This window comes from Schistocerca serialis, chromosome 3, assembly GCF_023864345.2.
Source record: "Schistocerca serialis cubense isolate TAMUIC-IGC-003099 chromosome 3, iqSchSeri2.2, whole genome shotgun sequence".
Lineage (NCBI taxonomy): Eukaryota > Metazoa > Arthropoda > Insecta > Orthoptera > Acrididae > Schistocerca > Schistocerca serialis.
In genome coordinates this window covers 279,795,278-279,808,749 of record NC_064640.1, presented here as the reverse complement: position 1 = coordinate 279,808,749, position 13,472 = coordinate 279,795,278, and the positions used below count along the sequence as shown (strand labels likewise).

At 44.8% G+C, this 13,472-nt stretch overlaps 1 protein-coding gene across 2 annotated transcripts in view; it reads right to left on the bottom strand.

The window, feature by feature from the left end:
* The window catches only part of LOC126470064 (plexin-A4), a 1,004,426-nt gene that overhangs the window by 426,113 nt on the left and 564,841 nt on the right, over positions 1-13,472 (bottom strand). The window lies entirely within an intron of this gene.

The following is a 13,472-nucleotide window of genomic DNA, read 5'->3' as shown; positions in this document are numbered from 1 at the left end:
TCTTCCATGACTAGTCTGCTCCTCCGGGAAATATAAGGGATATATCAATAACGCTGGATAAACATTACATCACGGTTCTAGAAATTAGTTGGAAAGTCAAAGTTAACAGCTCTGTCCTAACCAAACCCTCAAGAGAGTATGAGTATATCTTCTTTAAAGTTGCGTGCCCTTTGTGCGGCATTAGTGATTTAAATCCTCTTCCTTTTCATCCCTCGCCCAATCGGATAAAAATTTTCAGCTTTCGACAGCTGTCACATCCATCATATTCGGGAAAAAAGTACCGACTTCCGGGACTGACACGGTATCCTCATATGAATGAAGCAGGAGGACCCCGAACTTTATAGAGGCGGTCTAAAACGCACGTGTGGCAACGGGCAACGGCGAATCAAGTAGTGCACGGCGCATCCCACCCGCCCCTAGACCTCTGAGCGGCCGCCGCCGTCATCGAAAATGCTATTTCCGCCGTACTGCATTACTCTTACGCGGGCAAATAAAACGACTGTACGGAATGCTCTCTGAGACTCCCAGGCGTTACCCGATGCTGTAGGAGCGCACTGGCAAGAATCCAGAATTTAATTGCGCCCTATCTCAACTTCTAACGAACCTCCACTACTGTGAAGTAATGCAACAAAGTACAAGTAGTGGTAATAGGGGGTTTAGAACAAACTATGAGTGCTTTGTGTGCGCTACACCTGCACCAGTCACCTGTATGACCACGCCCTCAGTTAAGTAAATGGTCTGACCGCAACCACCTTGACTGCCATACGTTATGTCTACTTCATCGGTTTCTCAGTGCACAAATACCCCAGCACTACGCATCAGAGACTGAATATCTGTCGTCTCATCACAATAGGAATACAAGTATCCACCTATCTAGTGTGTCCTTGCTGCGCCCATAAAAGAAAAACATTCGCAAACTTCTTCCCTGATGCTGCTGTCCACTTCTGGAAGAAACTGCCCTGCACTCTGCCTACAATTTAATGATTTCCTGTTGTACTTCGGGAAAAACGGAGGAATTTGCTTTAGTCAACCTCACAACGTTTCCCCAAAAATAAAGGTGTATGTCCAATTTTTCCTAAATAGAACAATAAAGCCAGTGAAACTTCCTGGCAGATTAAAACTGTGTGCCGGACCGAGACTCGAACTCGGGACCTTCGCCTTTCGCGGGCAAGTGCTCTACCAACTGAGCTACCCAAACACGACTCACGCCCCGTCCTCATAGCTTTACTTCTGCCAGTACCTCGTCTCCCACCTTCCAAACTTTACAGAAGCTCTCCTGCGAACCTTGCAGAACTAGCACCCCTGAAAGAAAGGATATTGCGGAGACATAGCTTAGCCACAGCCTGGGGGATGTTTCTAGAATGAAAGCTTCTCGAATGAGAGCTCAGTACACCAAAAGATGTTGAAAAAATGGTTCAAATGGCTCTGAGCACTATGGGACTCAACTGCTGAGGTCATTAGTCCCCTAGAACTTAGAACTAGTTAAACCTAACTAACCTAAGGACATCACAAACATCCATGTCCGAGGCAGGATTCGAACCTGCGACCGTAGCGGTCTTGCGGTTCCAGACTGCAGCGCCTTTAACCGCACGGCCACTTCGGCCGGCCCAAAAGATGTTAAAATTAAATTTGTAAGTCAGCTCTTGCTCCACGTAACCTCACAATAAAATTAATGAATGTCCTTCGACAGTTGCCTCCCTCATCTTTATAGCACAACAGATCAAGACATCAACAAGCGACGATTACAAGGTAAGATTCAACACTGACCCCAACAGAAACGGGACGGACAGAGACTCTCAGAAAACCGCGGAGAAACATTTTAGCCACACAGGCAAGAAGGTGGCAGAGGTCGACAGCTGCAAGGACCTGAAATAATACGCTGCAAGCGACTCGTTCTCTGCACGAAAGTAACTGCCCAGCAATTATATGCCCACAGCCTTTTAAGAGAAATACTGAACACCAGTACTTGTGCTACAGGAATGTATTTAACATCCCCAGATGGATACGAAATTTTCTGCCTGGCACTAAGCGTCCCGTCATCCAAAAGTAAACGAGCGTCTCGGCGTTTATTGGTAGTCTTACAACACGGCCACCCTGAAGGACATTTACTGCGACGTCGCTCGGGACACTATTACAGTACCGACTCTCAGCGATTTGTGGAAACGGCGAGAAACTCTAAAAATAGTCTGCAGGACAGTTCGGAATTCCGACGATCTATGACGGGCGTTCAATAAGTAATGCAACACTTTTTTTCTGAAAGCAAGTTGATGTTATTCAGGATTTTCATACACCATATTATTCCCCACTCTTTTGGCTACAGAATTGTAGTTCTAAACATAACTTCCGTTCATTGCAACGGTCCTACGCCACCTTACTGGGGTGGCCTATATGCTCACATGGTACCACTCTACTAGTCGACGTCGGACCCAACGTCTGGCTGCATCAATAACCTCCCCATCATCCACAAACTGCTTCCCGTGGAGTGCATCCCTCATTGGGCCAGACAGATGGAAGTCGGGAAGTGCGAGATCCGGGCTGTAGGTTGTGAGAAAGAACAGTACACTGAAGATTTGTGAGCTTCTCTCGGGTGAGAAGAGTTGTGTGAGGCCTTGCGGTGTCACGGGGAAGTTAGTTTGCATTTTTGTGGCGACGGACACGCTGAAGTCATTTCTTCAATTTCCTGACGCTACCACAGTACACTTCCGAGTTGATAATTGCATCATGAGGGAGGACATCTAACAGAATAACCTCTTCAGAGTCCCAGTAGACTGTTGCCATCACTTCACCGGCTGAGGGTACGGCTCCATGATGTGACTCCACTTCCATGGATTGCTGTTTCGTTTCCTGTTCGAAGTGATGAGCTCATGTTTCGGCGCCTGTGAGACGTTCGACAAAAAATTGTCACGGTCAGCCTCGTAACGCGGAAGTAATTCGGCACAAACGGTCCTTTGTTCCTCTTTATGGTCTTCCGTTAAGGAGGCGAGGAACCAAGCAGACACATACCTTGAAGTACTGCAACTGGTGAACGAAAGTGTCAGCACTACGAACAGAGGCATCCTGTTGAGCAGCTAGGAATCTGATTGCGATCCACCATTTACCTAGAATGAGTGTGTCCGCTCTTTACAAGACTGCAGGAGTAGCAGCTGTATGCAGCCGGCCGGTACTCGGGAGATCGGACAAGTTTGCGCGATATTGTTGCTGTGATTACAGTCGCCTCGCCCAACGACTCATCGTGCTTTTGTTCACTGCTAGGTCTCCGCAGACATTCTGCAAGCGCCTATGAACATCTGCGATGCTCTGCTTTTCCACCAAAGCTCTCCACTTGGAACGCACCACCTTTACAGACACCATTTTGAAAGCTACGTATAGCGCTGCTACCTATCCGAACTTCATGAAACAGTAGAGGCTGAAGCGGAAATATTCCACGATGTCCAGCAACGAATTACGCATTTTGTGAACCGAAATTGGCCGAGAAAAATGTATTGCATAACTTATTGAACGCCCATCGTGCTTACGAATACGTCGCGACTGTTGCACAGCTTGGCATAGCACCATAACTCACCTGCAAGACCGAAAAAATTAACGCTCTCGTTACTGCAGCGGGAGTGGTTGCCTTAAGATTTCTATTCTGTTAACAAAGTTCAGGTTTTCAATTGTTTCTGTAAATAATTCCGTTCGAATGGTGCTGCGGTTTGCCTACCACCACAGTTAGGTATTACATTCATTGTGCTTCGGGGGCTAACATGATAACTATGCAGTTCACAGGACGTCAACACTCCTCGTTCTCCTTTCCTCTATACAAAAACAAGACTGAAATAAAAATAAATTAAAAGTATAGTTCATTATTTATTGTATTATTGTTCGGAATATTCAACAACATTGTATTTTTTGATAGAGATTCTCTGGAGTTTTTTTTCTTTTTTTTTTTTCGAATTTGAATGCCCTTCCATTACATGAAGCTGGTGGCTTAGTTACAAAGACAAGGTCTTCATGGCCGCCTGAGTAGTTGTGCGTGATGTTACTCCGCCTCCAGAAGGAGAGAAAGAGATCAATAAGCGTCCCAGGTGGTGAACTAGTAACGATGTGCAGTACCTCAGATGACACAGAGAATGTCGTATGCCAGTTGTCTTTGTAATACGTCAAGTCTGTTGAAGCCAGCAGATACCGATACTTAGATAACTGTAATGCAGCTTAGATAACTTACGCAAATAAAAATTGGCCGCAATTCGTTTCATAAGTGATTTTTAAGCTCAAATAATTCCGAAATAACGCCAAAATCCTTAATTAAGAACTAAAACGCTTTTCCAGGCCAAAGTTCCGCCAACAAAGTTAACCTCGGCGCAATTAGCTTTCGAGGGATCATTTCACCGCGAGGCCGCGGACCAAGTTGGACGTCGAACTTGGGCCATGGGAAGCAGAAATGCGGGATCGGCCGACTTAACAAGATGGTGGACGACGGGACTCATGAGCCGCTTATGGCCAATACTTCCAGTTGTGGCGCTGTCGGCGAACACGCGGCACGGGAGGTGATAAAGCCGCTACTGCAATGCAAGAGAGATCTGCAGAACAATTAATTTTAGTTAATTTGCTACATTTGCTCTTCTTTGTTCGTTTGTATACAGGATGTAACAAAATTTCGTTTACAGACTTTAAGGATAGGTTCCTTACACCAAAACAAGGAAAAAAGTCTAGTAAACGTGGGCTCTAAAATGCCTACCTTAAGAGTTATGAGTACTTGTTCATCTTCGCTGCTGTGAAGCGCATCTCTCCTACTCAATAAACGCTCATAACTCTTAAGGTATGCATTTTAGAGCGCATCTTACTAGACGATTTTTGGTTTCGGTGTAAGAAAACTGTTCTCAAAGTGTATGAAATCTGATAAGATCCTGTAGAAACAGGATGGTGAAGAAAGACGAGAAAATTTGAAATAATTATAAAAAATGGATACTCACAAAACTCTGTTGTGTGCTGACGTGTGAGTTCTGCATGAGCGGAAATTTCTGTAGCTTCACTATTTAGAAATTACGTCATGTAAGTGCTGTCTATTTCGCCGTACACATTCAGCAAGTTGATTCTGAAGATTTTGAACAGTGCGGCGCGATGTGTTCTCCAGAATGATGGCGATGTTTTCTTTAATCTGAATCTTGAGCAGGGCAAGGTTTGCTTGTATAGTCTGGTACACAACGTTCCTCACATTTCCCCATAAAAAGCAGTCACAGACAGAGGTATGGAGATCGGAGCGGTCAAGCTGTGTCAGCATTCCTTGAGACTATGCGATTCCCCAAACAAACGTTTCACAGCAGCCATAGACAGTCGGACAATGTGCGAGGTAGCTCGATGCTGTTGAAAGTAGGTGTGCTGATTGTCAAGACTGGGAAGTGGATGGAGCCTTGGAACCAAAATGTTTCTCTCATGATAATATTACTCTGAGATGTCACACTGACAGGGGAGCTTCCTTCATCTTCAAAGAACTTTGGATATGTAACACCACGCCACAACACTGCGTACGCTGCAGTAACTTTAGCGCACTGCAAGGGACACCGGTCAAGCACAGCAGGATTTACTTCTGCCTATTCAATGAAAATGGGCTTCATGCGACACCCAAAAATTTTCAGTGAAGTTATCATTCTCATCGACTTCACAAAATTTTATGCGCAATACAGAATCCTTAGGTTTCAGTTTTTGAAAAATCTAAAGCTTGTAAGGATTAAAGTGAAGGGCACGGAGTACTCTTTCCACGCTCCGGTCCCTAATAATGAAGCAATTTATCGTACCGAATGACGGGGAATCCTTACCACCACAGCTTGTATAGCATTAGTATTTTCTGGGGTGCGTAGAGACAATACACGCCCACTCGGCTTTTTTTTTTTTTTCAGAGCTGAAACAGTCTCTTGAAAGCTACGAAACCTGCGTGTCGATTGCGTGTGAAGAAGCCTTGATCGCGGGGCGGGATCTCATAGTGACGCAGAAACAGTGGACAGCTGTCACAGTGTCACCAGGCCAGCAATATGCACTCACGGCGATCACACGCTCTGTTAATTCTCTGCAACTAAATTTCCATTATTACTCGACAGTCTTGCGTCCCCAACACACACTTACAGAACGTCTACAGGGCTGCCAACATCACCTTCATACGTTCCTGTTTCTCCGCGCCATTTGTGTCCCGTATGACAGGTACCTGGATAATTGCCGACCATTTACTCAGGTCAAATAAGAATCAACGGAATTAAGTGGCCTTTGAAATAAGAAGCTTGGAATTCAGCTCAATTTATTTAGGAAAACCACGAAGAATCTAGACACACTTTGCGAAACAATAATCAAATGATGATCCGTATATGTTATAACAAATTGATTCACAACTTTAATATAGGAAAAACTTCTCTGCTGCTATTAATGATTAATTCTGATCAATTTCTGCGCACTTGACTAATTGTGACCGCTACTAATCACATTTCACGTTAACGAAATTTCCATACCTCGTCGCACAACACTAGCGTAGTTAACTGACGACACTGTTCTCCCGCGTTGCCCGGTTATGTCCCACAGTCACATTATCTACACCTGCATCCACACACTCTAAACCACGGTGAAGTTAATGGCAGCGAGTACGTCTCACGGCACCGTAAATTAGAGTGTATTCCCATTCAATTTGTGTATGAAGAGTGGAAAAAATGACTACTTAAACGTCTATGTACGCGCTGCGGTTAGTCGTATCTTGGCTTCGCGGTCCTTGCGGGAGAGATACGTAGGGGACTGAAGTACATCCTAGGTTATTCAGTCAATAGTAGTTCTTGAAACTTACAAAGCAAGCTTTCACGGGATATTTTGCCTGCATCTACAAGCATTTGGGAATTTACTTATTTCAGCAACTCTGTATCACTGTCCCAAGAGTCAAAAAAATCTGATTATTTGTGCTGCCCTTCTTTGTACATGTCCAATATTCCTTGTTAGTCAGATCTGGTACGGGCCCTTCACACTTACGCAATAATCTACGACGGGTTGAACAAGTGTTTTGTAACTAGTCTCCTTCATAGACACGCTGGTCGTTCCCAGCATCCTGCGAATGAATCAATGAAAGTCTTCTACCTGCTTTACTTTCAAGTGAGCCTGTGTGCTCAGTAAGTTTGTACCTATACAAACTGCTACAGTCAAGTTTTGTATGAGCTGACTGATCCCAACTGTGACTCATTAATATTGCATTAATGCACTGAAAAATATGGTTCAAATGGCTCTGAGCACTATGGGACTTAACTTCTGAGGTCATCAGTCCCCTAGAACTACTTAAACCTAATTAACCTAAGGACATCACACACATCCATGCCCGAGGCTGGATTCGAACCTGCGACCGTAGCGGTAGCGCGGTTCCAGACTGTAGCGCCTAGAACCGCTCGGCCACCCCGGCCGGCTACACTCAAAGGCCAAGGAAACTTTTACACTCGCCTAATACCGTGTAGGGCCCCCGTGAACACGCAGAAATGCCGCCAAACGACGTGGCAAGGACTCGACTAATGTCTGAAATAGTTCTGAAAGGGACTGGACTGACACCATGAATCCTGCAGGGCTGTCTATAAATCTGTAACCGTACGAGAGGTTGGAGACCTCTTCTGAACAGCACATTGCAAGGCATACCAGATATACTCAATAATGTTCATGTCTGGGGAGTTTGGTGAGCAGCGGAAGTGTTTAAACTCAGAAGAGTGTTCTTGGAGCCACAATGTAGCAGTTCTGGACGTGTGGGGTGTCGCATTGTCCTGCTGGAACTGCCCAAGTCCGTCGGAATGCATAATGGACAGGAATGGATGCAGATGATCAGACAGCATGCTTACGTACGTGTCACCTGTCAGAGTCGTATCTAGACGTATCAGGCGTCCCATATCACTCGAACTGCACATGCCCCACACCATAACAGAGCCTCCACGAGCTTGTGAAGTCCCCTGCTGACATTCAGGGTCCACGAATTCATCAGGTTGTCTCCATCCCCCAGACGTCCATCCGCTCGACACAATTTGAAACGAGACTCGTTCGACCAGGCAACATGTTTCCAGTCATCAACAGTCCAATGTCGGTGTTGACGGGCCCAGTCGATGTGTAAAGCCTTGTATCGCGCAGTCATCAAGGGTACACTAGTAGGCCTTCGGCTTCGAAAGCCTACTTCTGTTGGAAGTAAAACTACACACTAAACTATAATAACACAAACGAGCTGTTTTTTTTTTCAGCCATCGTACAGGCCTATGTTTCAGTAAATGTTACTAGTTTTACAAGGCGAGGAGCACTACTCTTGAAAGAAAACCGCAAATTCACAAGATAAAAAAGTTTTCTGGATATACAAAAGGTTTAATAATGACGCGGCGGCGCCGTAAAGGTTAAGCCCTTTTGTGTGACTTAGGAGGAGGTTCAACAAATTCAGTAGGAGACGCAGCACATTAGAACATCGCTGGAGGATAATGTACCATTCGATGGTGGAATTTCGGCTACGCAAGCATGGGTCCTTTACAGCATGAAGAAGCTACGAGCTATCACAATTAGAATTGTTAGAAGAAATCATGCAGAATATTGAGAATTAGCAGCATATTACAAACGGAAGGTATACTACCTTTGAAGATATCTACCACAAACATGCGTAGATTGGTTCAAAAAGTAGTCATACGGAATGCGAATAGAAAGCTTTTGTACCCACAACGATGATGAAAGCGACGATAGAAGCTGAGGACTGCACATTTATTAACAGTAAAGCTGTAGATCAGTTGCAAACATTTCTAATGTTGTAACGAACCAACTGAATATTCATGACTTGCATAAAAAATGGACATGAAATTCTGCCAACGGACTAACAAATCACAAAAACGTACTATGTAAAATTGGACGAAAATGCTGATTAATTAAGTTCCACTACTAAATACCTGGAAGGTCAAAGTCACTCCCCCAAATTTCTACTTGTGGTACGTAAAAAATCTTAATGCACTGATAAGTGTCCAAAAAACTTAGAAACTTTTAGGACAGTGCAAACGATATCGAGGCACTATCTTTTCAAATTATAATTTGCTGCGATACCAGCAGAAATCTTTACACCTTATGAATTTTCATTATTCGTTACCATATTTTCATTTGTATCACGCACGAGATTTAACACAAAATATGACTATTTAAGGATGTTGTACGCGACTCATAAAATTCAAGGCCTGTTTATACGGTCGTTAACGCAATTTCAGACAAACGCGAGACTGTCGAAACGCAACCCTCTAGAAGAGTTTAAAGAGTGGAAAAATGCTGAAAACTTGAGGAATAATACACGTCCTACCTTTCTGGTTAGATTTTAACGTACGTACTCAATGCGGCGAGACTGAGCAGTAGCACAGTCTTGTGATGGCGGGAGGAAAGGAATACAAAGAGGCAGCATTGTAGATTCTAAACATATCGGATGACTCGTTTCTGTATCCTTTCACCTTTCAAACTGAGGTTTATGATTTTATCCCTGCGCCGGTTTGACTTAGCACTATTTTATATTCACAAAAGTTTCATCAGTTAACAGGGCCAGCAAGCACACAAAACTTACAAGTTTCATTAATAACTTAATTTTTTGACTTATTGGATATTCGGGAATCCAGCCGGGTGTTCGCGTCGTTCTCGCACGATATTTCAACAGCGTGCCTCGCTGTCTTCTCCAGGTGCTACCTAAGACTGGTCTTGGGTCGATCGAGTCCAGGTAGCACCTGAAGAAGACAGCGAGGCACGCTGTTGAAATATCGTGCGAGAACGACGCGAACATCTGGCTGGATTCCCGAATATCCAATATGTCAACAGATCGCCGGGAAAGCATGAAGAATTACAACTTAATTTTTTGATTATTATATTCTTTTGTGACGTCACCTCACAATCAATACCCAATGAGGTCCCCTCCACTGCTACAAAGACTAATACGTAATGCACTCGTTAGCTTTTCTCAGCTAGAAAAAGCTGCAGCTGTACATCACGAACCCTCAGTAAAATCACTCACAAAGATCTGTGTTATGGAGCAAAAGATAATCATAATTTTGCCAATCACCAGTGTATTCACGTGGAATAATTTTTTTCTGACGCATCTTCAACGAAAGGCGTAACACTTCAAACTAGGGTTAATTGTTATGGATCTAAATGGTTTTTATACCAGGCTAGTCAAGTATAAGCAGTCCAAACGGATAAACCAGTTACTTCGAGTGTCCGCCACGTTTCTGCTAAAGCAATCGGCTGTCTATGGCTTCGCCTTTCTGCCTTCCGCATACAGCTACGAAACGCTATATAATATGCCACTAGCATAAAACTGTACAGTTTTCGTTCAGTTATTTCTTTTCAGATAGCTACAGAATTAAACCAGAAGAAGCTTTCAATCTTAGCGTCCAGTCCTCGTGCACGTTATTACAGACGGAGCTGTGACCCATTCAGATGCAAATGCTGCAAAGGTTCCTTCGAATAGCCCACTGCTAATTACCTTTAGCATCTTGTCGTGCACCAAAATCCCGTTGTTCCAGAAAACGAGTCCAGTATTTGAAACGCTGCGTCAGTTTACTCGGTAAAATGAGATTAGAAAATCGGTAATAGTATTCAGCTCAGTAACACAACTACTGTTATTCTACTACAGGTGATTTACTGTTAACGTTTCAGGAAGTACTTTTACGGCTTACTATAGATGTTCACTGGGCAGGTACTGTCAATTGGACATTTGCTTTTCGTAAGTTATATTCCATGTACTAAGTTAACCAGACACAAACGATAATGCTACATGCTTCAGTCTGCCATTTATAATTATGTCACATGGCCAGCCGACGTGTCTGCAAGATCCGAATTGCATGTGTGACTACCTGCTTAATAGATTACATTAGTACTTGTTCCATAGATCATGAATACGACACTTCGTAATGATGTGGATCGTGTCAGGTTAATAAAAGGTGTCTATTCAAGACATTACATTACACAAAATATTACATGACAATTTTTTTCTGGGTGTGGGGGAGGGGGGGGGGGGGGAAATTACCCACTTACTATATCCAAAAATTCATCTAATGAGTAGAACGAGTTGCCATTCAGAAATTCTTTTGATTTCCTTTTAAATGCTATATGGCTATCTGTCAGACTTTTGATGCTATTAGGTAAGTGACCAAACACTTTTGTGGCAGTATAATTTACCCCTTCCAGAGCCAAAGTTAGATTTAACCTTGAGTAGTGAAGATTATCCTTTCTCCTAGTGTTGTAGCCATGTACAGCAACTTTTGAATTCGTTCGGATTGTTAATAACAAATTTCATAAGTGAATATATATATATTGTGAGGCTACAGTGAAGTTCCCTAGCTCTTTAAATAAGTGTCTGCAGGATGATCTTGGATGAGCTCCAGCAATTACTCTGATTAGACGTTTTTGTGCAATGAACACTCTTTTACTCAATGATGGGTTACCTCAGAATATGCCGCCATACGAAAGCAGAGAATGAAAATAGGCGTGGTAAGCTAATTTACTGAGATGTATATCGCCAAAATTTGCAATGACCATAATAGCTTAAGTAGCTCAACTGTAACGTTTCAGCAGATCTTCAGTGTGTTTTTCCAGTTCAACCCCTCATCAATGCATATACCTACAAATTTTGAATATTCTACCTTAGCTACCGATTTCTGATCGAAGTCTATATTTATTAATGGTGTCATTCCATTTACTGTGTGGAGCTGTATATACTGTGTTTTGTCAAAGTTTAATGAGAGCCCATTTGCAGAGAACCACTTAGTGATTTCCTGAAAAACATCGTTTACAATTTCATCAGTTAATTCGTGTCTATTGGGTGTGATAGCTATACTTGTATCATCGACAAAAAGTACCAGGTTTGCATCTTCGTGAATATAGAACGGCCAGTCATTAATATACACTCCTGGAAATGGAAAAAAGAACACATTGACACCGGTGTGTCAGACCCACCATACTTGCTCCGGACACTGCGAGAGGGCTGTACAAGCAATGATCACACGCACGGCACAGCGGACACACCAGGAACCGCGGTGTCGGCCGTCGAATGGCGCTAGCTGCGCAGCATTTGTGCACCGCCGCCGTCAGTGTCAGCCAGTTTGCCGTGGCATACGGAGCTCCATCGCAGTCTTTAACACTGGTAGCATGCCGCGACAGCGTGGACGTGAACCGTATGTGCAGTTGACGGACTTTGAGCGAGGGCGTATAGTGGGCATGCGGGAGGCCGGGTGGACGTACCGCCGAATTGCTCAACACGTGGGGCGTGAGGTCTCCACAGTACATCGATGTTGTCGCCAGTGGTCGGCGGAAGGTGCACGTGCCCGTCGACCTGGGACCGGACCGCAGCGACGCACGGATGCACGCCAAGACCGTAGGATCCTACGCAGTGCCGTAGGGGACCGCATCGCCACTTCCCAGCAAATTAGGGACACTGTTGCTCCTGGGGTATCGGCGAGGACCATTCGCAACCGTCTCCATGAAGCTGGGCTACGGTCCCGCACACCGTTAGGCCGTCTTCCGCTCACGCCCCAACATCGTGCAGCCCGTCTCCAGTGGTGTCGCGACAGGCGTGAATGGAGGGACGAATGGAGACGTGTCGTCTTCAGCGATGAGAGTCGCTTCTGCCTTGGTGCCAATGATGGTCGTATGCGTGTTTGGCGCCGTGCAGGTGAGCGCCACAATCAGGACTGCATACGACCGAGGCACACAGGGCCAACACCCGGCATCATAGTGTGGGGAGCGATCTCCTACACTGGCCGTACACCACTGGTGATCGTCGAGGGGACACTGAATAGTGCACGGTACATCCAAACCGTCATCGAACCCATCGTTCTACCATTCCTAGACCGGCAAGGGAACTTGCTGTTCCAACAGGACAATGCACGTCCGCATGTATCCCGTGCCACCCAACGTGCTCTAGAAGGTGTAAGTCAACTACCCTGGCCAGCAAGATCTCCGGATCTGTCCCCCATTGAGCATGTTTGGGACTGGATGAAGCGTCGTCTCACGCGGTCTGCACGTCCAGCACGAACGCTGGTCCAACTGAGGCGCCAGGTGGAAATGGCATGGCAAGCCGTTCCACAGGACTACATCCAGCATCTCTACGATCGTCTCCATGGGAGAATAGCAGCCTGCATTGCTGCGAAAGGTGGATATACACTGTACTAGTGCCGACATTGTGCATGCTCTGTTGCCTGTGTCTATGTGCCTGTGGTTCTGTCAGTGTGATCATGTGATGTATCTGACCCCAGGAATGTGTCAATAAAGTTTCCCCTTCCTGGGGCAATGAATTCACGGTGTTCTTATTTCAATTTCCAGGAGTGTATATTAAGAACAGCAGAGGACCCAAGACCGATCCTTGCGGCACCCCATTCTTGATTGTTCCCCAGTTTGAGAAATCACCAGTTTTTGCATATTATGTGAACTGCTTATTTCAACTTTCTGCACTCTTCCAGTTAGGTATGATTCAAACCATTTGAGCGCTGTCC